This window comes from Pseudopipra pipra, chromosome 3, assembly GCF_036250125.1.
Source record: "Pseudopipra pipra isolate bDixPip1 chromosome 3, bDixPip1.hap1, whole genome shotgun sequence".
NCBI classification, from domain to species: domain Eukaryota; kingdom Metazoa; phylum Chordata; class Aves; order Passeriformes; family Pipridae; genus Pseudopipra; species Pseudopipra pipra.
Window position 1 is genome coordinate 62,755,705 of NC_087551.1, and position 24,728 is coordinate 62,780,432.

Genomic DNA, 24,728 nt, shown 5'->3' on the forward strand with positions numbered 1-24,728 from the left:
GATGTTCTTCTTACTAAGTAAGGTTGCTGTGAAGTTTTTTAAGTACCTTCATCTGGGTATGAGCTATGGCTCCTTAGTATCACCAGTGATGCACCAGTTTCCAGCTGTACTATGGAACAGTTCCCTTGGAGCAGGTCAATAGCTTCAAACTGCTGCTCGTTGCCATCCTGACTGATGACACTTGCCCTGTACAAACCAACTACTCAATGCTGCCATAAAACAATACAGAGAGAAACATAAAATTGCTGTTCATAGGCACCTCTTTGCCAAAAAATGTAACAGGTGTGTGCTTTTTCAGATTTTTTTTTTTTTGAAAAAAAAAAAATCTTCTAAAGTGAATAAAAATATACTTATGATTGACATCAGGATAATCTTTTCCAGGATGTTTTTCAAACTGGTCTAGAGATATTTTCTGCTTCAAAAGATGTGTTTAGAGTTCTCTAGCATTCTTCCCACTTTTATCTGATGATGTAGTGATATCACTACGCCTACTCCATTTCGCAAAGTGTCCTGGAAGAGAGCCAGGACACAAGAAAGAGAAAAAAATCCAAGCATGTAAAGAATATGGAAAACTGGGCCTAGATGCAGTTTTTATGGGGGAATTTTTAGAGTAAAAGTCATACAGTGGAAGGCTCATGCTCATTGGTGTGCTTAGCTGTTCTGCAGTGCTATGAGTAAGCAAAACAGCTGTGAAGCTGGCTTAATTCTCCAGTTTAGCTACGTTTATGACATCTTTATAATGCCAGTGCAGAACGAAACAGCTGGAGACAAGGAGTGACTCTGATCCTAACAAGCCCTTTTTAGGCTTTATTTGGTATTCTTTAGTCAGATAATTTGCCAGTTTGTCTAAAATTAAATTTAGAGTCCTCTGAGCGGCCTCTGAAGATTAAACAAAATTATACCATAGAACGCTGTAGTGGGTTGACCCTGGCTGCATGGCAGGTACCCACCAAAGCCACTCTATCACTCCTCTGCACAAGTGGACAGGGGAGAGAAAATATACCAAAGGGTTCATAAGTTAAGATATGGATTGGGAGAGAACACTCAGCATATATCATCATGGGCAAAACAGACTCAACTTGGGGATATTAATTGAACTTATTACTAACAAAATCAGAGCAGGATAATGAGAAATAAAATAAATCTTAAAAGCACCTTCCCCCAAGCCCCCACTTCCCTGAACTCTACCTCCTCCCCTCCAGCAGCGCAGAGAGACAGGGAATGGCGGTAACAGTCAGTTCATTACACATTTTTCCTGCCGCTGCTCAGAGAGAGAAGTTGTTCCCTTGCTCTAGCATGGGATCTCTCCCCCAGGAGACAGTTCTCCACAAACTTTTCCAACAGAAGTTCATCCCACAGGCAACAGTTCTCCACAAACTGCTCCAGCATGGGTCACTTTTCCACGGGGTGCAGTCCTTCTGGCACAGCCTGCTCCAGCATGGGGCTCCCCACAGATCACAAGTTCTACCAGGAAACCTGCTCTAGCATGGGCTCCTCTCTCTGCAGGTCCCCACCAGGACCCTACTCCAGCACAGATTTCCCACAGGTTCACAGCCATCTTTCAGGCATCCACCTGCTTCAGCATGGGTGTCCTTCAGGGGCTGCAGAGGGATTTCTGCACTCCTGTGGTCCTCCATGGGCTGCAGGAGCACAGCTGCTTCACCATGGTCTTCACCATAGGCTTCAGGGGAACCTCAGCTCCAGTGCCTGGAGCACCTCCTGCCCCTCCTTCTCCACTGACCTTGATATCTGCAGAGTTGTTCCTCTCACGTATTCTCACTCCGCTCCTTCTCTGGCCACAATTACTTCTGTGCAATAACTTTTTTTCCTTCTTAAATATGTTATCACAGAGGCACTACTATTATTCCTGATTGGCTTGGCCTTGGCTCAATTCCAGGGTCATGGGTTCATGCACCATGTTGGACACCAAAAAGGACTATGGTGGGTTGACCTTGGTTGGACACCAAGTGCCCACCAAGCTGCTCTATCACTCCTTCTTCCCAGCTTGATAGGGAAGAGAGAATAAGATGGAAAATGACTTGTAGGTTGTGATAAGGCAGTTTACTAAAGCAAAAGTGAAAGTTTGCACACTTACAAACAAAGAGATAAAACCCAGTTGTTTTATTCTCTACTTCCCATCAGCAAACACTGTTCGGCCACTTCCCAAGAAGCAGGGCTTCAGCACAAATGGCAGTTGCTTGGGAAGACAAATATTGAAAAAAACTCCAAAACAATACCAGCCAGACCCAATAAAAACACATGTTCATAAATGCATATCCTTTATTTTTTTTTTTTTTTTGTAACATTACATTTGGGGCAGATTAATCCAATTTGGGTGCTCTGTGAACTCAGGACTCTCACAGATTTCAATAATTACCAGGGTTATACTTGCTTATTACTTTTTTTTACAAATAAGTAAATTGATTTTTATTTCCAAAATAAATCTAACAATTGCCTTCTGCCACAATTCTTGTATTGGGAATTCTTCATTTACCCTTAGCTACAAGCCTAAAATATGGTCCTGAAACACATCTGTTTGTGTAAAGATGTACCTGGATATATAGTTCACAGCTTTACTGCTTTTCTGTGTGATTCCCAGCACAGAGGACATTTTGAAATAGTTATCTTTTATATTTTTTTTTTCATCTGCTCTTTGTGAGTCAGTTGCCTTTAGCAGACCCAGCAGAATCTGGTTGTTTATTCAGAATAAAACTCTCCTTTTTGATCTCCTAGGCCAGCTCTGTACCTATAAGTATAATGTTAGACCTAGTCATGGGTCTGAGAACAAGAGAAATTCTACAGGTACTTGCAGCTAAATGCTCTTCTCCATAGATATAGGATGATCTAGTCAATCCCCACTGTTGGGGACAAACCCTGACATGTACCTGTCTCTGGGCAGTATCCAGGAGTTGGCTGGGAGAGTGCTTGTTGGCTCAGACCAGAGCTGTTGCCTGCTAGTGTCATCCTACAAACAGACTAGTTGTTACTATTACATGCCAGACTTTGTGCCTGGCTGCCAGTTTAGCATACTGCACATGTAGCCATGAAATAATGCAGTAATGATTGTAGGACACTTGTCAGTGGGGCTGAAAGTTAAGAGTCCTTAACAAGAAGTTGCCCGTCAAAATTAGAAAAGCTCAATGGTCAGACTTAACAAGGAGGTTGGTCCATGTCAGGTCTGTTTCTGGGTTTTCTTTTATGCTGCAACTAGCCAAGACCAGGGTCCATAATATGAATCTCTTCTGTCCTTGGAGGCTGTCCCTACCACTAACCTACAATATCAGCTGCTTTTGCTTTTTCTTTTTAGTCCTGAATCGTGCTCTCTTTGCTACAGCAACAGTATTTCAAGAGGCAGAATGGGAAGTAGACATCTCTTCATGTCCATAGCCTGGTAGCTGGGGCATGCTTCTGGGAGATAGGGAATACAGTCTTCAGCCCCAAAATTTAATGGGAAAATCCATCTCCTGGGACAAATGTACTCACCACAAAGGTACCATATGGAAAAATAAGTAGAAAGTACCAGCTGGCAATTGGGTATACCGAGTCTGGTCCACAGGCTCTCCCCTGTGCTTTCAGCCATTGTAAACAATTGTTTTTCATTTGTTCATTGTTTTGCCATGGTGTTGTTTAGACAAACAAAAGTATCACTTACAGAACTAGACTCTTCTCAGGTTTTAAGCAGAGCTCGGAATTATGTTATCTGATACTCAAAGAGTTGCTTGACGCCAGGGTGTAAGCGCAGAATAAGAAATGTATTATATCTTCCATGAAACAGTTTAGTTTCAAAATTTGATTTTTCCTTACTCCAGTGGGAAACACTAGTGCAATAGCACAGCAACAAAATTAAACCTGCAATTAAATGGCTACAGGTCTGAGCATAAATTTGTGGGAGAACATGTTGTATGTATATGTACAGCTGCACATACAAAATATCTGAATTCTCCTAGCAGCAGTGTCTGGATGTGGAGTTCTGATTTAGATTGTGTTCCTCTGGGGACACTGTTCCATATCTATGTAAAACTGAAGTTAGTAATTAAATGGCAACTTCTGCATTACGTGCTCATGATTACGTACTCATAATAAAGTACAAGATGGGGTTTGGAAGTTCTGTCTTGAGAAAGATTTGATTCCAGATTTCCAGTTCTGGCATTTCTCTGCTAGTTTGAAGTGTGCAATATTTGAGTTTTCTGTATTATGCATAAAACTCTGCTTTAACCTATTAGAGATATGAATTGGTATGCAGAAGTAGATATGATATGCAGAAGTAGATGATTAGTGCAGTTTTATACAGCATTATCTATATTCCAGGTCATCATAAATAACTTGGAACCAAATATGTTCATTAATATCACAAATACTGTTTTTCCAGTATCAGCCCTGATTTGCCTGATATCTGCTGGGGTCAACAAATCCATGGATACATGAACAGGAAAACCTCTTCTTAGGATGCTTCCTGAAAACCATTGCTCCAAGCATATACATCCTTTTCCTAATCTAAATGAAATTTTAATATTTTGATACATTTTTCAGTACATGAAGAACATCACGTGACCCCAAATATTCCTCCAATCTTTAAAGTTTAGTAAGCGTCTGAAAATTATTGGTTAAGTTCTCACTCTGTACCTCTGCAAAAGATACTGAGGATACCTAGGATACTTCGCCGATGGCTAACTTTTCCACTCCCTAGTTAATTCTTCATCCCATTAGGAAATACATGAATAGATTTTATTAGGTAGTTTTTAATAATTTGCAGTAGTTTTTTTCATATACTTGACTTTTCCTTGTAGAGGCAAACAATGAAAACTACCAATATAACTTAAGAGATAAAATGCCCATGACATCTAATTTGTTGACTTGGGCTTTTTGAGGTGATACAGTTCTATAAAACAACATTATCAAAAGTTAGTGAGGTATAAGCTAAGTACATATTCGTGTCTTGCATTTCTCATTAATAAAGTTCGTGTTTTAAGTGCCACCGATCTTTCTTTTACTCAACTTTAAAAATATCTACAATTTACAAAAGAATCAGGATATTTTCTGAATTTTGTAGGATTAGTTGCAACCTCAGCATCTATTATCTTTGTAAAGGAATATCTTCACAATGTAATGTGTTAAATAAATACATCTTGCCTTTTACAGGATGTCTTCTCCCATTGACTGCCAGCAGAAGCACAACAAAAATGCTAAAAAAAGAATCCTCAATAGCTGCATGAGTAGCTGTCCACTTACTCCAGAGATCAGTAAATGTTTGGCAAGGCAAACATGGACTGAGCACTAGCATTTATTCACATGTCAAACCCAAAATAGAAAACATAGTTCATAGTGGAGCACAAGGACAAGAATGCCAGAAAGGCATTCTTGCAAATACATGATACAATACTGTACCACTCACCACCACCTCTGTTGCTTTCATAGGCAGCTCAACTACATTTTGGTAAAACAGTGTAACACAGGAATGTGTATTTCTTCTCCTGTGAACAGATGCAGAGCCAAACACTAGTCCCTGTATCAGTGTGTGGATGTGTTGCACAGCTGGAAGAGCAATTGCAATTGTTAAGGAAAAGCATGTGTTTTTCCTACTGGGTTATCTAAAAGCTTTATTGGTAGGGTGCAAACATGATTTTGACCAAATAAAGTTTTGGAAACTAAATCCAATGTAAATTTAATGTTTCTGTTTACGTTTTCTGAAGTCTTAACTGTATGACATACATTAGCAGTTAAAAGTAAGTGATTGGTTCAAACTCAGGTTATGTAGAGATCTATAAATTTAAGTCACTGCCTGACACATGGGTCATACTCAGAAAAAGCACTCTGGAGACCCAAACAGTGTAACAATCCTCTGTTAGCCTGCCTAAAGAGATGTCAGGAGTTCATACTGCACTATCAAAATCTCTATCTAGAGACAGTCTGAGGTGCAACAGGCCAGGTTGAATGGGGCTTGGAGCAGCCCGGGCAAGTGAAGGTTTCTCTGCCCATGGCAGGGGTGTTGGAACTAGGTGATCTTTAATGTCCCTTGCAAACCCAAACCATTTTATGATTCTCTGATTCTCTGATTCTTTGATTCTGTGAATCATGGGAAGGAAGCAAAAAGAGGAAAGGGGGACAAAAGGAGGCACTCTTAAGGCACCAATAACATCTTACCTTGCCCCTAATTCCACATAACTGCAAGTTGAGCTGACAAAAATTCTGGATAATAGGGACAACAGCCCACAGGCAGGAGCCTCTAAATCTTTGCATTTCTAAGGCACAACCTCCATGAGCTTTGGCATTCATTGCACTTGACCATTTGTCAGGGCTGCCTTGAGGGGTGTGAAGCACTGAGCAGGCATGGGAGTAAATACAGATTTTAGGGAAATGGAATTTCAAAAAGAGACCTTAGACATTCACATGCATAAAATCTACTTGTTTTCTAAAATTGAGGGGGATTAATTCTGATCTAAGTTCATTTTAAAAAGTATTAGAAAGGCAGAATGGTTCTTAATTCCTTCTGAAATAAGCAAAATGGAATGTGCTTCAATCCTTTCGTAAAATCTAGTCCTTTTTTCCCACTGTACATACACATTGATGGCTTTAGCACTTATCAGACCTTTACAAACAAGTATCTAGGCATCACAGAACTACAGTAAAGCTAATAACAGAAATCATGATCCTCACTTGGATCATGTGGACAAGGTAACTGACTCTAAGATATTAAGACCAAACCATTGCCCTAAAATCTGAACACATGCAGGCATACTTAATAACAAATAGGTTATCAGGACTGAAAATTTCAAAGTATTACTTTAGGTCTGTGGAGATAGATGCCCAAGTCTGAAAACACTGTTTAAGTTAATGTTTAATTTCCAAACATTTAAAGCATGCATAGTAATATTTATTTAGCTGAATGTGTTTAAAGACACTTCAGAGTTGTTTATTTTTTAGACTTTTTTTCCATGAGACAAAGTTATCTTTTTCAGCAGATTTGCCTTTTGCTTATTCTAGAAGCAGAGTTACTTCTGGGCTAACAAATTTTTATTTAATAATGCATGAATTTTCCTTTTATGAAGCTAGATAGTTTTTCCATCACTTGTACTTCAGTATTTCTGAAACCAGGTGTTAATTTTCAGGGGGATAGGAGGTTTCCAAGCAGCTGCCAGGACTAATACAGCAGCCAGCAGTAAATGCTGAATAAGCTTAGGTACAAAATCTATACCATCTGGTTTCAGGAGTCCTCAGCCAAAAAATGTGAGGCCAGTTCCTTTCATGTCCAGAAATCTTCCTGTTCATTGGGAATTGTGAAATGGATGTTACCTTACCTTTGCATTACCTTTTAATTCACAACTCGGAGGAAGATTCTAATAATGGTCTTAAGAAAACATTTCATAACTGTAAAATGGGAAACTAAGTAACGTGCTCAGATTCCATAAAAAGAAAGATGAACACTATTTGACAAGCTGAGATCAAAGTTCTTGCTCAGCCTCACAGCAGTCCAGTTTTCCACGGTGCTGTTTCTCAAAGTCAATGATAGCTACCAGTGCTCAACACAGAAACAAGGTCCCTCAGAAGAATGATTTCCCTAGACCACAAAGAGATACAAGGTGAAGCCCTTAAGCTTTGATTTGAGACCAAGAAAGTAAGGAATGAGTTCCATCTTGGCTGCCAGTGAGGAAATACTTCTGGTTCCATAGGTGTCTGAAAAGATCAATTATGTTCTACATAAAGAATTGCTATACTGCAATTTTTGATAAAAGAGGGGCTTGACAGTGGTTTAGTTCAAAGATGTGAGTTTGAAGGTATATATGTAGCTTCGGCTGCTCTGGAGATAACCATGGAGATCTAAGCAACAAAACTCCCACTGAGGGAGTGTGGAAAAAGAGTGTTTCTTGCAATTTTTAAAGTCTAAATCATTTCACCCTCTCAGTCAGTCATTACAGCTATATATAATCCACAAGGTCACTTTTTTATCAAAACACTAAAGGTACCAAGCTATCATCTCATCCAAAGAGTCTTTAATATCTATTAGCTTCTTATTTCTAGGTTATATGTAGAAAATTGCATACCATAAGAAACCATACAAGCCTATTTTTCTTTTACTGTCATCACTGCTTTCAACACACTGATTAAATCATTACCTTAACTGGATGATTAAACCTTTTTGAGAAGGAACTGACATCTTACTGTATTTGGCTAGAACAGAGTACTGTGGTTCCCCAGTACACTGGCACTATCATGATGCAAATAAAACAGCAATGGTAGTGCTGTTGCACTCCTGGTAACCATGAATTTGTCTACACTGCTGTATAGCAAGATTGCCCTGAGCTCTTTAGAGCAAGTTAGAATAGCTCTATCATCTGATCATAGAATCACAGAACCATAGAATGGTTTGGGTCGGAAGGGACCTTAGAGATCTAGTAGTAGGTTTAATTGGAGACAGACACTTTTAAAGATGGGCAGATAAATGCAGATCAGACCAAAGTGAGACAGGAAAAAAATGTAATTTTAAAAGCCTGATGTTTTCTTTCAGCACTGATCTCCAGAAAACTTAATGTTCTGAGGATTCATTCAGACTCTTTCATGGCTAGTAGTCAAAATCCAAAATATTTTTTATATCGGTGTCTAACAGCAGTAAAGTTATGATCCTTCTGATCATATGCAGTGCAATAACACTTGATCATAGATTCTAGCTGGAGGGCATTCAGAATTAACAATTTCACATAGCCAGACTATTTTATAATACAGTGTAAATAATAATTTCAGTAAAGGCGGTGATTTTGCTATGTTCATACCGCAGAACAACAGTGCTAGTATAAATCCCAAGATACTGCTCAATGTACTTTGAGAGAACTTATCTCTGAATTGTTGATCCACAGATAGAGTCTTCTGTATTGCATCCATGAAGCATTTGTAAGTGATAACTTAGGCAACTGTACTGCAATGATATTTTTCAAAATGACAACAACACACACATCAAAATACTGACCAGTCACTAGCTAACTCACCATTATATTTCAGAGCAGTGTTTCCTCGGTGTTGAAGCTATAGACTCCACACATAAAAAGCAGGACTAGTCCACTGACTGCAAAACCACTTAAAGAACAGACATGCCACGAACTTCAACCCAATCCAACAGGCTTTCCTGTAACTAATTTTCATCTATTTCATTATTTATTGTATTCATTAGGATCTTCATATTTAAATGTTTCTGATATTATGAAAAGTTCAGGGACTAAATAATACCAAATAGGTCTTTGTTTCACATTATATGATCTAGTTCCCAAAATTCGCAAATCACTTTTGATACCAGAGAGAAAATATTTCAATGAAAGGAAGTACATGCACAGTCTCTATCCAAGCAAGAGAAGCAGCAGAAATTTTATCACTCACTCTTCTTCAGTGTTAACAGCCAGAGGGAATACACTCTGGAAATCAATTTTCTTTTATGGGAACTTGATGTGGGTAGTTGCTTGATGTGTTCAGCTTCTGTATGGCCCAGATTCAACAAGACACTTAAAAGTGTGGCTGGCTTTATTCATGTGGGTATTTAGGTATGTGCTTAAGTACCTTGTTGAATTGGGGCTTATATTAGGTCGTAAGTATTTACTAGGTCAAGCATCCAGGCTAAAAATTTCTCTGTTTTTCCTGGTAACACCACAGACAACTCCAGTCACACAATACATTTGTATTTGGAAGTGCTTGCAGTGAATTTATCAGGTAATGTTACCCAAGGCAATGGAGAATATATTCTTGTTATGTTGGAGAAACATATTCATTTTCCTCCTCAGCACAGACTGTGCAGACTGCTGAAAGGAGTTACATGGGCCAAACTTCAAACATACAGCATAATAGAGTAACATTTTATTTAAATATTTATGCTACTGCAGTATCCAGTAGTTGAAGCTAGTCTTAAGCCCTATTGAATTAGGCCATAGAGAAGCAAGAGGTCTTGCTCTAACTAACTTAAGTTCTTAAATAGCACTGCACACCGGGGCTAAGTAATTGGAGAGCCATACATTTGCCACAATGAAACACTTACCAAGATAAATCAAAAACCAGATAATTTAGGAAGAAAAAATAAAGTGCAAGACTGCTTTTTTCCTCCTGAAACTCTGGCTATTAGCCCAGACATTAGCCTATCTAACCCACAAGTGAGTAAGTTCTTTAGGAAACGCAATGATTCAAAGCATTGAGGGAGTATCACTGAGCAAAATTTTTCTGATTTCTTGGAAGAGAAGATGTGGTTAAGATTGTGCTCTAGTCTGCTCTTCAACCCTCTGTTACTGAATTCTATCTCCATGGCACGTTTTAGACTCAAAGGTATGAAGGTATGTGTTGTTCAAGATCCTGTGGCAAAAGAGATGATGACCCTTGCAGCTGCTGGCTGCTGAAGGCCCCATTAGCAAGCCATAGTCTGGCTGGGAAAACTGGTGCCTTGTACAAGCTTTGACAGTGTTTGAAACTCATACTGACTGCAGGTGAACCAGGTTCCCTTCCCTTCTCTACAATTGTGTACATTGTCTCTGCATTATCCACAGTATTCCACTCTATGCTTTATCATCCTGGCAAAAGCACTTCGAAAACCTTGAATTAGTGCTGTTTCTGTCTAAAAGCCTGTTATAGCTCAACCTAATCAATCTGTGCATATAGAGGAGCCAGTCAATGCATGCATGGCTATAATGGAGCCTGAGCATATGGGAAATTAAAACTAGGAGGTATGAGAGGGAGCTGCAATTCCCAAGGAGAGTAGGACAGAACCCAGGGCAAAATTCATTGTGAAACCAAGTTTTACCAGTTCCATTGCTCACTTATTGCATAATTATCTTCCTTGACTTGCTTTCATTCAACTGTAATCAACAGAAGCGTTTCTCAGTGTCTTGGTTTTGCCTCAATATCAAGACTTCAATAATTTGTTTTTTGCAGGGCAAACTATTTTTCTGATTGCTTCTAAGTGATTCAGCAAGACTGAATGTTGATTTTATGACTTGTTGTGGTGTCTTTTTCTGGAACCAATACCCCCCATTAAAAGCCTAATTTTAACTTTGTGAACTGAAATGTCAGTCTTCTGATTTTCAATCAGGCTTTCTGTAAAGTTTGATTCAGAGTGTCAGTTCATATTTTAGGGTTTATTTGCATCTTGGTGGTGTAAAAAACCTTTACTGTTTAAAAAAAACCATGGATATATTCTCATGGATTTTAACAGTAGTTAGGTACTGTTAATATTGACAAGAAATTAGTGGAGAGTCTTTGAGCCATGTTTTTTTTAGAGTAAATTGGATACAATGCTGAAAAAGGGAAAATCATAACTAGCTTAGAAAAACTTCTGCCTTACGTCTCACCCATCTTCACTGTATTTTATTTCACTAATGGGATCTGTATATATTTTGAACTCCAAGATTAGTATAAACTGTGAACATCTCTTGAGGAGGGGGAACACAGGGCAATAATATGATAGAACAGAAAAATAATGAAGTTGAAAATTAGGCCAGAAGATTGAAATCAGGAAGGATTTAAATCACTCTTTGCTATTTTGTTCATCTTGGTTGTCTGATAAACTACCAAGCGGGACAAAGTTCAGGAGACTTGATGTACTGCATGTTAAGTCTTTGTTGTTATAAGGTGAACTCCTGTTCTCCAGCTTGCTCTGCTCGTCTCCCACACTTGTTGTTTTAATACAGAGGAAAGTTCAACTCCCCCTGCTTAACTCCAGTACCTCTTAATGAGGGAACTGTAACACTATCCAGTCGTTTCACCACACGGCGATCAGAATTTCATTGCTTTGCACAGCTTATGTCAAAAAGGATGGTTAAAATTCACCCAAGTCCTGGAATCCTCCTCTTGAGTTAAACAGATCACATCTTAGGTGCAGGAGGATTTTTTTGTTTGGTTGTTTTGGTTTTTAAAGGGTCAAAGGGCAAGAAGTATTATTTGCGAAAGCTGTTTCACATACCTGGTTCTTAGGATGCTGGCATCAGCAAGAGGATTTACACATCATATAGTTAAGGAGACACAAGCAATAGAGTTTCATGTGCCAGTAAAAAGAACTGCCATTTACAAAAAAGTCTGATCATACAAAATGGATCCTTTAGCCTATTGTAGTTAAGAAGCCTATTGTGGTTAGAGCGTCGTAATAGATCATCTTTGGCAGCATGGGCTTTACATTTACAAATGAGCAAAAATCAGAGCAGAAGGCTCGAGGCCAATAAATTTGAATCATGAGGGGCAATGTTATTTATGGGCAGCAGCAGTTGAACCACCATTTCTGAAACCTTCAGGACAAGCCTCATTGAAGGTTCACATACACATTATATGGTTATTGCAGTTGTTGCAGGAAAAACAACATAAGCAAGTATTTGCAGGCACTTGACTTAGGCTTGCTGTAGCTCAAGTTGTACCTTCCAAAAGGTCTCAGACATGGGGGTTTTTTCTGGTTTGTTGCTTCAATGAAACTGAAAAGTCTGTTAAACTGTAAAATTATTGTACTGCATTACCAGAAGCCTGTAAGTTTATAGAAATAGGAATGTCTTTGTGATAGAGGGGTAAAAGATTCTTATTACCCGAGTGATGGTGCTAGGGATATTTTCTTGTGTAAATAGAATCAGCAAAAGGAGATAACATTTAACAATGGTGGTTCTACATCCATAAAAGATTAATTATCTAGGGAAAGTATAAATTGCTTATAAGCAACAGCCCTTATATTTTTAAATAGTGACTCGTTTAAAGATCATATAAAGGTACTGGGAATGACTGCGTAGGCCAGTCATCTTTATTCTGGAAAACAGACAACTAAAGAGAAATATGAGGAGTTTACAGAATCATAAGAGGCACAGAGATAAATAGGGATCAGCTGCTCACTGTTTTTTCCAGTGCAAAACCAGGAAGGCATAAATTGAAGACTGCATATTCCGGCCCAAACAAATGTGACACTATGGGTCTTCTTTCAATATGGGCAGTACTGGATGTTGTACAGAGATGGGTTTGAGGGGACACTACATCAGTTAATGGATGAAAAATCCATTACAGGTTACTAAATACGTGGAAACTACACCTGATTCAGGAAATCTCTCAGATGGCAATAGTATAAAACTGGGAGTCTCCAGAGCATACTCATTTGCTTGCTCTGTTCTTGTTTTTCATTAGTTATCTGTTATGATTATTGTTCTCACTAGATTTCCCCTTACAAACATGCTTCAGTTCATGTCTAATACCAGCTACCTAGCCAGAGCAAAGGATTATGAAATTAAAAATTCAGACATCAAAAAGGAAGAGAGTCAAAGAGTCAAAAGTAGAAAAAAGTAGAACATGTGGGTGGGGCAGAGACATGCCAACAGCATCACCACTCCTTCAAGGCATTCAGCTCAGAGCACTCAAAGACAGAATTGCTCAGTAGTGTTCTTCCCAAATGGAAGGGACACAAAGAGGGAACACCAGATCCCATCGAGTTTCCTTTCCCTATATCTGTGAATAGCCAGCATAGACAGAGCCAGGAGGAGTTTGACAATAAAGTCTTGGGACTTTGTGGGTCCTCAGGTGTGGAGATTGTAAATGAGAAGCTGAGGGGAGAAATGCAGCCACAACCTCAAGGACTGAAGGACCCAGAACCGCAGTTGTGAACTCAATGTACATATATGCCAGAGCACCTCTCTCATTGCCAGTTAGGGACCTTATGAACCAATTTGTGCAATGTTAATTCACATCCCTATGCCAGCTCCACATTCTCCCTGAATATAGCATAGTCTGCATTCATTCTCTGCTTTAGTATGTACCAACAGCTCTTTCGGATAAAAAATATAAGCACCAGTTGGGGCCAGTCCATATTGGGGTATATGGACATTGATCCCAGTTCAGGTTCTGCTGGCACATTTCTCTCTCCACATCTCACATGAGGCAGGGCTCACACTTTCTGAGATGAGGAAAAACTGTGGTACTCCTTAGCACAAGCAGTGGTGCCTGTGAGCAAGGGGAGGAAGAGGTGGCATTTGTAGCACAGTGTGCATCACTGATGTACAGCAAGGATAAGACCTATCCTTCCAAATGGCGGAGACTTAAGCAGTGCAGAAACAGGCCAATCTGCCTCATTTGGTCAAGAGTCACTCTTTGGTGTGAATACCACTGGCAATATTACTGTAGCTTATAAATAAAAAGAAAAATGTAGCAGTGCAGTTCTAGCATCTCAGAGTTCAAAGCCCAACATCTATACAAGGTTGTATATGGATGTTTCAGGTGTTCTAGACTCTCGGGTGATGTGTTGCTGTCACTGGACAATACTGCCCCCCAGACAGCCTGAAGAACCACCCAATGGGCAACCATGGCACCAGCTTCACAGTTCCCATGGAGAGGCAGCCATTCTGAGAGACTGGCCTCAGGTGATCTTGAGCCCCAACAGGTGGCATCCTGATCAGCCTTGGCTTTCCACCTGGTTTGCCCAGAGAGGCTGCTTGTTAGCCTCCTGGGAGTCAGCTGTGTCAGGGAGCATGCCATGAGAATGGTTTCATGTCAAAGGTTGTGTAGACATAGGCAAAGTGATTTACAAAGCCAAGTGAAGAGAGAGCTAGGCCTGTTCAAATATCAGATACCATAATTCATCCTGATTAGCCTGGGATGATTCAACAGCTGTAACCATTTAGGCTACAATTCAGAAAGGCAAATACTTTAATCTAGTGCTAGCAGGGGATTGCCAAGGAAAGGGAGGAACTGAAAAGAAAATACATCAATATTTCAAACTTCATCCTAGAAACAGAATTCCAAAACTTCATTAAAATTCTTATACTGAATGTATAAAAATATAACTCAGCTATACAAAAAAATTTGCTCCAATTTGTTGAGAAGGATTGAGAGCACCCAGGTTGAATGCAATGTAGACAAACCTTAGGTCCAAGAAAAGTGATGAAGAATGCTATTATCCGGCCGTACGTTATCATGAAGGCATCTAAAATTTAGTCGGCACCTCTATTATGCCTTTTCAGTGTCTTAAAGCTCCCTAAGTGCCTGCACAGCCACAGCAGGACTTCAGATGTGACGCACGTTCTCGCTTATGCTGTACCATGATCCAGAAATAAGGTTGTCTCTCTACAGCTGCAGTCCATTACAGCCTGCTTCCGACTCATGTAAGAGCAGTAAGGTCAGCATGTAGCACAGCATGGCCAGCTCCTCACAAAAACATGGCCAATGGTGCAGCAGCCTTTCCTCTAGATGCCCTGACAAAGGACATAAAAGAACACAAGATTAATGTACCCTGTAGGAGTCTGACCCTACAGGTGAGGTAGAAGACATGGGCATAATTTTTACCAGAAAGGGGCAAAATGGGTCAGTTTCCCTCTCCCGTGTGAGCTTTCTGTTAAAAGGACTAGAAAAAGTTACATCTCCTCCAACAAGTCACATTGTTGGTAGAACACGGAGCCTCATCTCTGTTGGTTGACCAGTTTCCAGAGACTCATTTCTGCAGATGCAATTCCTCACACCCCATGATAGTTCTGCATTATGCAGAACTGCCCCTCCAGTGATAAGAAGGGAAGGAGACCCAGGGTCTATGAGGACTGAACCTGTGGATGTAGCAGGCTGTGACTGTACTATTACATTCCTCCAGTGTTTCAGGCTTTGAAACAACCATTTTTCACCATCTAACTATCAGTGTAATGCAGCCGAGTCACTGAAATGATATTAGGGTTGACTTAACCCTTCAGTATGTAGTGCCTTTTTGAGCTACTTAGTAATCACTATAAAAAAAAAAAAAAAAAAAGTGGTCAGGTAGTGTATTTCCTGTCTTTCCTCTCCTTTAATTCACAACTTAGTTACTTGTCTTCAATAAGGACCAAAAGGAGAGGCTTATGTAGCTCTGAGTTCCAACTAGGGTGGAGATTTCCCAGAGCAGCAAAGACAATCAGTAACTGCAGCACCACTAAGTGAGGATGGACTGATATAATCAGTGTATGAAAAGAAGCGGTCAGGTCCTCTTTCGCCCAATTTGTTCTTATAAATTGTTTACTCTTGTTAAAGTAAACAGGCTTTCAGATAAGCTTTCTGTCAAAGGTGAAGTGAGTAGTCGTATGAGGCAACTGGTTTTTTTTTAAAGTAAACTGATATAAGGTACTTTTCCTGAAAGATACTGGTTTTAGTGGCAGAGGGAAAGTTGGCCACGTGCTTGCACACAGTCAAAAAGAGTGGTAGAGCTCAGCCTCCTAGGTGTTCATAACTGACAAAAATTGCTCTGTGCAAATGCAGTGGCCATCCACACACTACCTCCTAGCTACTCTGCACAATCATTTCAAATTTTACTTTTTTTAATAAGGGACATTCCAATAAGTAGTGAAATATCAATGTATTGACATCACTGTATATGCTATAGATTTGTGGTTTGTATTAGACAAGCAGTATAGCTATATAGCTTCAGACTCAGAAAGTCTTCCCACCAGAAACAATTTCTCAAGTCTGCAGCTTCAGAAATTCTACTTTAACATACTGAGATGTTAAAGTAGTACATTTTAAAGGGAACTGGGCACCTTAAAATTGAAATAAACTACCAAAAAATGAATTACTGAAGACTAGTTTAAGAAACTACAGGAAAATTCAGCAGAAGCAACTTGTGGTACACCTGTGATGGTACTGGTACCCGTGGTAGAAAAATTGGGTAAGAGTTCCAGAATGATGACACATGTAGATTACATTTTATATCCTCATATGAGAAGTGACTTCCTTCATTAATTGTATTCTTAAAAATTGAACATAATCTGATATATATAGGGAGAGAAAATCAGGTGTGACACCAAGAGAACCTAATTTTTAAGCAAACTCCAAACTTGCACTGTTTCAGTATCAGTAGGGAGATTTAAACAAAGGTGTATTTTAATTTCTTGAGGTTATTACAGATTTAATACTAGCCAGATAGTGTCAAAATAAAGCTGATCCAAAATGTACTTTGAGAGTATATTCAAGAAAAGTCATTCAAGTAGTGCCAACACAAGTTAGTGATGTATGGCACCATACAAACTCAGGAGACTGTTCTGACTCAAACTGAGCTAGCTTTAATGTCTCTGTACAAGTTTCATAGTTAATGCAGAACCTGAAAATTTGTTTTGGATGATCAAAAACTGACTGTATCTGTGGTATACCCAGGGGAAAAAAAAAGCCAAGGTTCCAAATTCTGACCAATATAGCAACAACAAATGAATCTGAGGTGTTCAGAGGATAGCTGAAGTTTGAAGTAACTTCTTGCAATCATCTAGTCTACTCTCCCAGCTCAAAGAAGAGGTGTCCAGAACCTTCCCTAGTCTGATTTTGAAATATCCATGGATGGATATTTCCACAGCCTCTCTGGGCAACCTGTTCAAATGTTTGATCATCCTTATCATAAAAAGTTTTTTTCTCTGTTTAAATGGAATTTCCCGAACTTCAGTTTTCACCCATTGTCTCTTGCCCTTTCTTTGGGCACTAACAGGAAGCATCTGGCTCTCATAACGCACTACCTTGTTCCCCTACCCTTCTAGTCAAAAAGTGTTTTCCTAATGTCCTCCCAAGCCACACTGTATGCCCATTGACCCTTCTTATATACTTTGCCACAAAAGATAGAATTTTGACTTTGTCATCGCTGTAACTGTTTCTACTGCTAGTAATCACCCTTTAGGCTTTTCTTTGCCAGGAAGAAACAAGCCCAGCTCCTTCAGCCTCTCCTGGGAAGTGATATGTTCTTGGGGGTCCCAACCAGTTTGTAGCCTCTCTAGTCTCTCTCCTCCTTGAACTGGGGCCAAGACTAGATGCTGTATCCCAGACAGGGCTTCCTAAGCACCAAGTAAAGGGTAATTATAACTTCTTTGATTAACTATCCATGTTCCTCTTAATGCAGTCAATATGCGGTCTGCCTTATTCACTCATTTGTCCTCATTCACTCATCCTGTCCTTGCTCTAAAACATAAATATCTAAGCATTATTTGAAATTAATCAGTAAGTGTAATGACATAGTTAACCTAGGCTGCTCTTCAAAGATAGACCCCAGAGTCCACTGTTTCACGTTCCAGTGGCAAACCTGTTCACCTCAATGAATTAACATCACAGAAAATAATAAAATAGTTCCATCCAACTGAGTATTTTTGAGCCAGTCTGATACTTGGCACACTGACTTATGCTGCTGGTCTATGTGATGAGTCAGAGCAGACTTCTGCTGTAAGAATAGAGTCCATCTGAAAATCAAAGATAAATCTTCCTTAGTCAAAGAGGTCAGGCAGTAGCACAAATTCCAGAGTCGGTGTGTGGTACATGCAGGATCTGTTTATCTCCAGAAAAGTACTTCAAAGCCAGAGCATGACTTTTAGAAGTATTGACATGCACCTCCACCCATCCCTTCAAAAACTCTCACTCAAAACCTAAACCTTCCACCCTGGCCTAGACGAGAGACCTTGGCTGAAGGCCCAGCAGTTCTTGCAGTCTGCCTAAACCAGGCTTGGGTGGACCCTGAAATGGGATACACTCTCTCTTCTTTCATTATGAAGGCAATGGTTTAAAGATAAGCAGTGAAAGAAAAGGGAAATGAAGAGAATTGTATTCAAACTGTTAGAAACTTCAAGAAAGGGTAAGGGTTGGGGAATTAAAAAATGAACATTATCTTTTTAGAATAAAGAAGTAGTAAATTGAGAAAATTACTTGTGTCCTCTGCAAGGAGTTTAGCAGCTTCCACTCTCAGTAGCTTCAGTGGGAGAGGCTGTATTTTGTCAGCTTCTCCCTAAGTTTAGCAAAACTGTGTGCCATCTGAAACACTTATCTCATGCTAAATGGTCATATGCCAACTATTGTGATGATGTCTGATCTTGCTGCCCAAGTGGAATTACACAATGACCAAGAATGGAAATAAGTAGGTGTTTAAAAGCAGTTGTGCTCTTAATGACATGCTTTTGGAAGTCCCTGACTCCTTGAGCTATGGCACTGTTTTAGAAAACATTGGTACCCAATGACACCCCTCCCCTTGACTGCAACCACGGCCATCAAACCAGCAGCTTCAGAAGCATCTGCAGTACTAGAGGGTGACCCAAGGGACACTTGTCCCATGCCTCCCAAGGAAGAAAGTGTGCTCCCAATGAAGCAGCACACACAAGGCCCTGAGCTTGTGCCTATCATGGGGTTACAGTCAGAGAGCAGCAAGAACAGGATTGTCCCATAGAGGAGGAGAAGTCAACAGCCAAGGGTGACCCCAGCACAGACCATACCCTCAACCAACAAGGCATGATCCCATAGGGTCTGTAGCAGGGGCCACAGAGCAGCATAAGGGAGGAACCAGGGTCAGTGTTCACCCACGGGCTCCAGTCAGGAGCAAAAGGAGATGGAGCTGAAGACAGACGTGGAGATAAGCTGCAACATATGACTGAGGGATCTGTTCAGGACTCAAGGTAGATACAGAGTAGGTCCAAGGTCCATGGTGGAGACAGGGCTGGAGATAGTCACACCTACAACATAGCTCAGGACAGGACTGAGTGCTCATTTGTGACTTTACAGAGGGCCCCTGGGCAGAGGAAATGCCAGTGAGCCCCCCAAGTGAGGCCAGTAAGGCCTATCAGCGCCCTCGAGGCACTGACAGTTACCTCATATGGCCCTGATTCCAGGAGGATACATTTCACTGTGTTATGGAAAGATACCATCTCAGCAGGAGCAAGCCAGAAGCAGAGCAGCCCAAGCAGGAAGCACAGGCCATCAACCCAGCTCTCATTGATGGAGACTAAGCACAGAGAGGCCAGATCTTGTTTGCAAGGAATCACTAAACCTTGTCCTGAGACCAGCTGATACCAGTAAGGCCTCACAATCCCTGTTGTCGACAGCTCATTCGCATAATTCATGGCTGCCTCCAATTATCTGTGGGAGCTTTGCAGGCTGGACTCTCCGCTTGTGAAGGAGGTTCCACATGGGCAGGCACTTAATGAACAGACTGGATTATAAACACTAGCTAATCTTTCCCACATGTACACCTGAAGAATATCACAAGTGACAGCTGTTTAAATTTCCAAGGAAATTAATGATTCCTAAAGAGGCAAAACTTATCAAGGCTTTGACTGGGCCTGATAACAGACAACCTCCAAAGGGCAAATTGTTTATAATAGTCTATAAGTGCCTCATTCTATGGGTTCATTTTGGAAACTTTTATTGGCATGGTCCCTTTTATTAATGGTTGTGCTGGCAAAGACTAGAGCAGCTTGGTTCAATCTACTGATGATATTAGGCTACTAAGGCCTCTAATGAGCACCTCGTATCTTCAGGTCACAGTCAGTTTAAAGTGATTGGTACTGGGACCAGGATACCATGGGCTTGGCTGAACCCTAAGGGCTGAACCCCTGCCTTGTGCCTGCCCCATGCAGTGCTCGTGTCCTTGCGGGACTCATTTGTGAGGCTGCTGAAACATTAACTCATGTGTAATGAGTCATTTGTTGCATTCACTGCCTTGAGATTTGGGGATTCGAGGAGGGTAGTGGGAAGAGGGCGATACAGATTTACTGTGAGACTATAACATTTCCTGACAGAATACATACGGAAGAAGAAAACTCTTTCCTCTATCCCCTTTTGCAGAAAGCCTGTACTGTTACATTAGCATACAAAACCTCCATCAGTCACCCTGGCATTCCTCCTTCCCCATGAAACATGTCACAGGACATGTTCTCGTTTCTAAGGGGACTTTTCAGAGCCTGATTCTATTCTGAGGAAGGCATCATGAAAAAAGAGCATCCATCTTGGCCTGTGAAAGTTGCAACATGGAAAGATCTTTATTAAGCTCAGGGGTGAAGAAAAGAGAATTAGCTACAGCAAGTAATTTTCCTGAAGCTATTCCCATGCAGAACTTGGTTGCTATGGGATTATTTTAAAGTTCAAACTTCTCTTCCTGGTCGGTGAGTCTTTCACAAATAAGCATGGAATTAATTTAAATTCAAGACTACAGACAAAACAAATGGGCCACAAATGGTTTATAAATGTTTTCTTGCTTAAGAATAGCTCTGTGATCCATCACTGAGTTCACTGCTGAAGTGTCTGGCCACAGCAAGAGACCTGTTCCTCCTGCCACACTGGTGTAAACCAGAATTGATTCATTTGAAACAAATGGGTGAAGGTGATGGTTAAAGTCAGACTAAAGCAAATCAAACTAGGAGGAGTCTGACTTGTGTTTTATCTAAACCCACGGTAATATTACCATCTGACCCACTGCACTCAATTAAGCCGCTTTTGTATGTATGTCATATATTCTGCAAAGCAGTTCTTTCCCCGTTTATATTCATATAATTACACTGACTCTGCTTGGTGAAGATCTAACTCAGTATTTGCAAATTTTAATTCCTCTGTCATTCAGTGTCAAAACTAGTTGAGAACTTCACTTAAAGAATGTTGGAGCCTCTCATGACTGGGTAAATAATTTCTGTATAGGTTATTTCTTTCTCTGACTAGCACAATATTTCTTCTGGTAATAAATAAGAAAGACAAGTAAACCACTGATCTTAAGATTGGATTAATAAATAATGGATATTTTAAAACACAACATTCAGGCAAAAGATGATCTATATACTCACAGTGCACATGCATACACGCACAGATACATCATTTCCTCAGTTTTATTTTAGGACCTAGCATGATTGGGATACTTCTTCAGATGCTGAATATCTGCCACAGAGAATGTCCTGTTATAACCAAAACAATGTGATACTATATTAGGAAAATAACTCAATTTGCAGGACATTTGGAATCTTTGTTGGTTACGATTTTGGCCTGAGGTGAAGAAACCAAAACAGCCAGCTTAAGTAGGAGATGTTGCTAACAGGTAGTAGGACTGCTTTGGTCAAATTGACTGTTTACTAACTTGCTGCTAGATTTCTAACAAAATAAAATTCCTGAACATCATAGGCAAAGATACAGCTGTACATGGGCCCCTCAGTGGCTAATAGAGCACTTTTTAATCAACTTCTAAAACCTCTGTCCTTAAGTGACAAATGTGAAGAACACATACAAAATGAAGGTATGTGTGATGCCAGTTGGTCTAAGGCAGACAAGGGAAATACTGAAGCCATGTAGAATGAATAAGACTTTCCTGAGCTCACCTTGGTTTTTCTTCCCATGATTCTCACATCTAATATTCCATGTTTGTCTTGATATGAAGACTCTACTCCCCTCCCTGGCCCAGGGAAGCTGCATCCCCAGAAGCTGGAGATAACAGATGGACCCACCTGTATGACAGTTACACTTTCATGGCAGGCAAGAGAGGAAGAATTGAGGAAAGGGAGAATGACTTCTTTTTCACAATGGCTTTGCAGCTTTGCCGTTGTTATCAGTGTTATACTAGTCCTGTCTTAATGCAACTAGTTTTATAATACACCTACACACTACTCGAGGAATTTCTTTCCTTTTGAGGACCACTGTTCAAATGCCTATGCCTGACTCTCAAGGTCAGAAATCTCTATCTGGTGAAAAAGTTTCTGTGGCAGACAGTCCAACAAAAAAAGCAGTGACTGCTTCTCGTGGATCCTAATGAGGGCATATGCAATAGGATCTGGGGGGAAAAAAGACTCAACAAAACCCTTTTCTTACAGGACTAAAATTTTGCTCAAATGGGCTAAGAGAGAATTTACAAGATTATGTGCAACAGCGCCATCTGATGGGCTTACTCCAAAGGGTAAACAAGGTGATGAAGTAATCTTCAGGCCTGGCAAACTACCCTCAGTCCTAAGCAAAATGAAGTGACCAGCACTGGATTTGATAAGAAGGTACTCTCCAAGGAACTCGTATTTGCATAGCCTTTTCCCATGAACCTATCTCAAACTACTTTTAAAAATAAGGTTATGAGGCTTTGGGTCTTTTTGATAACAGTAATAGGGTTAAAATAATTTCCATGATGGGATATTTGATTCAGTACTGTGGAACATTTTGATTGAGGCACTACAGCTATGAAACATACAGGTCTAATTCAATACACTAATTACTGGGTAATAGACTTCAAGTGATATTTCAGAGCTCTAAGCAATGCTGGGGAGATGAAGCTTTAGATGTCTCAGAAAAAGATGATGTTTCACAGGGACAGACTGCACAGCTGCCTAGAATAACAGAAAAGAAAAGGAAATATTATATAATTATATAATTGGTCAGCATTTATATGTTCATATCTCTTTGACAATATAAACAGTGGGCTTCATCTTTGCAGAGTATATTGCCCTGAAATAGTTCCTAGAAATTTTAGGACAAAGTTAACATAGGGTTGCTTTTTTTTTAATCAAATTCATTCTTCTCCAAGACCCCAGTCAAGTGACTTTGTTTTGCAGAATAAGGCACGTTTATTACCCATTAAAATAAATGCAGAAATGAGGCTTCTGAGTTTCAGACATGAGTTCTAAGTGCTTGGTGTGACTACTAGACCACCTTCCCTTAAGAATCTTCTTCCTAGAATTCATGTTGTTGCTACGATGTTATTAATTTTGACAAGATTGCTCTTCTTAGATCAATTTAAATGTAAAAGCGAGTTTTTAATTGAGTTGCATCTTCATTACTGTATTACGGTATAGGTAAAACAAACTAATTTCCCCAGATCTGAATTTCTATGAACATGCAGAAGTGCACAGCAAAATTTATTTCATTTGCTTCAGTGAAATAGCAAGAGCCATCCTTGGCCACTGAAATCAGTTTGTGGCTCTGTAATATAAACAGTTTTTATCAATGAGCCCAGAGCAAACCTTAAATCATTATTTATACAATCTCTAAATAATACAAATAGTGGTAATATATATAAATACTGAATATATATATATATATATATATATATATATATATATATATATATATATATATAAATATTGGAAAGAAAGAAAGGACTTTTGAAACAGACCTGGACCATTTTGGTAAGTAGGGTTCGAATTGGCATTGTATTGTTCAGCATGGGTAAATGAAAGACTTGGGGAAAACATACTACATCTTTTTAGAACTCACTTTACCTTCAACAAGAATACTACTAAGAATGTTTGGAGATTATGATAGAAAGCTGGTTAGCTGGCTTCTTTTGTGTTTGTTTTCAACTTCCTTCCTAACACTTGCACTTCTACAGACAGAAATGATGATCTTTTAATTCCACAAATTGATTAGTCTCGAAAAGCAAAAGCAATGCTGGACTCCTGTCAAGCAAAAATAATTTTTTTTCAGAAATGAAATATAAAAAATTTTGCTTTAGCTCTTGATTTTCTTTGCAGTTCTAACTCCTGTCTAGGGAATGTTCATGGAGGAAAGCCCTGTTTCAACATCTGTCTCAGAGAGGGATTAGATGGATAAGATATGAAAGGCCAGGGTAGAAAAAAGGTCTGTGTTGAACCAGGAAGAGATTGTTTCACTTGTAGCCATTTGAGGTGAGAGGAGGAAATGGAGAATGATGGCAGGGGCAGGGGGAGTGGGATTGGTGAGATGTAGGCATCTCACACGTATCATTGTTGCTTTTGGAAAGCTGAAATTAAATATGCTAACACTACGGCTGAGACATCTTTGTGGATCTACCCACATCAGTCCTTGATATTATCAGAAGAACAGTTAGTTCTATGCCAAAAGCTGTTAATAACCTATATCATAGGAAAGCTCACTTCATATTGGTACCTGGAGTTAGTACTGATAGAATATTTAGATTCTGTAATTTACACATTGGCCTTTACTAAATCCAGGAACTATTTTTCAGTAAAGGCATAATTGAAAACCTCAGGTAACCATGGGGGGTTTTTTGTATGCTGTATTATATGTGCAATGTAGTTGTGCAACTGAGAAGGACCAAA

General features: G+C 39.7%; 1 protein-coding gene across 1 annotated transcript in view; it reads right to left on the minus strand.

The window, feature by feature from the left end:
* Positions 1 to 321: 321 nt before the first annotated feature.
* Positions 322 to 24,728, minus strand: part of TRMT11 (tRNA methyltransferase 11 homolog) — a 137,825-nt gene continuing 113,418 nt past the window's right edge. Inside the window, exon 15 of the mRNA XM_064649591.1 lies at positions 322 to 23,018. The gene's annotated coding sequence lies outside the window, so the exon portion shown is untranslated. The remainder of the gene's footprint in view (positions 23,019 to 24,728) is intronic.